Source organism: Onychomys torridus, chromosome 1, assembly GCF_903995425.1.
Source record: "Onychomys torridus chromosome 1, mOncTor1.1, whole genome shotgun sequence".
Classification (NCBI taxonomy): domain Eukaryota; kingdom Metazoa; phylum Chordata; class Mammalia; order Rodentia; family Cricetidae; genus Onychomys; species Onychomys torridus.
Window position 1 is genome coordinate 161,259,662 of NC_050443.1, and position 1,081 is coordinate 161,260,742.

The following is a 1,081-nucleotide window of genomic DNA, read 5'->3' on the forward strand; positions in this document are numbered from 1 at the left end:
TCAGGGCCAGGGCCTTTGATCAACAGAAAAGGCCTCCTACTTCCCTGAGAGCTGTGTGCTCTCTCCTGCACACTCCACCGAGGCTACTCTTGCTGGGCAAAGGCAATTACACTGTCGTGATTCTTGAGGGTCGCTCCTTTGGAATTCTGGACAGTTTTGGTTTGGGACCCTTCATGTTTTCCAAGGATTCTCAAGGATTCGAGCTCATATCTGCAAATCACCGCAACTCGTGTGCTTCCTTACTGTGTCCCATCTCTAATGGGGGATGCCTTGGGACCTGCCCACTCCTCAGGAGTCAGTCCGCTGCAGGAGAAGGGCACCGGAAGTGCAGTGCTGCACTCTGAGCTGGGCAACCTAGTGTGGCAGCGAGAGGCCAGAAGTGAGACCTGATAAGAAGTCAGACAGGGGAGGGGCCGTGGCTGGATAGTAAAGACTGAACTTCCAACATGGCTGGCTTCCACCTCACCCTTCTGTCCTGAGACAAATTCCTGGCAGCTTAAAACAAAAAGCCTGGCTAGGCTTTTTCTCCGCCAGTAGGGACCACCTGTCTGTGGACTGTGAAAAGGTCAAGGCCAGAGGAGGCCTTGTTTACCCCCAAAGATGTGGATCTCTCAGCCTCCCTGTCCTGTTTTTGCCAAAACTGACCAACCTGAAATTGGCAGAGGGGGCCCCTCAAACACCCCTAAAAACCCTAGCCTTTTTGGTTCCCGAGCCCCCCTCTGTTTTGCAGTGTCTTTCTCTGTGTGTGACTTGCTGGGGGCATGTTTCTTGGTCCAAGGGGCGCAGGGCTGTGCCCCAACATTCTGGAGGTCCCCGGTCCTTGTATCTATCCTGAAGTAGGTACCTCTTGGTTAGAAGGGAGGGCTGTACCCCTAGGAAGTTCTCTGGGTATACTGCTTTTCTGGGGAGCTTTAAATAGGAGCAGAGCCCTGTCTTCATGTTGGCCAAGTGAATCCGAATCTCTGGGCACAGATTTCAGAACCACTGGTCCAGGGCAGGGGAGAGCAGGCTTGGGCATGCTGGGACTTAGCAAGGAGTTCTCAATGTCACCAGAAAGGCAAGAAACACAGGCACATATGGC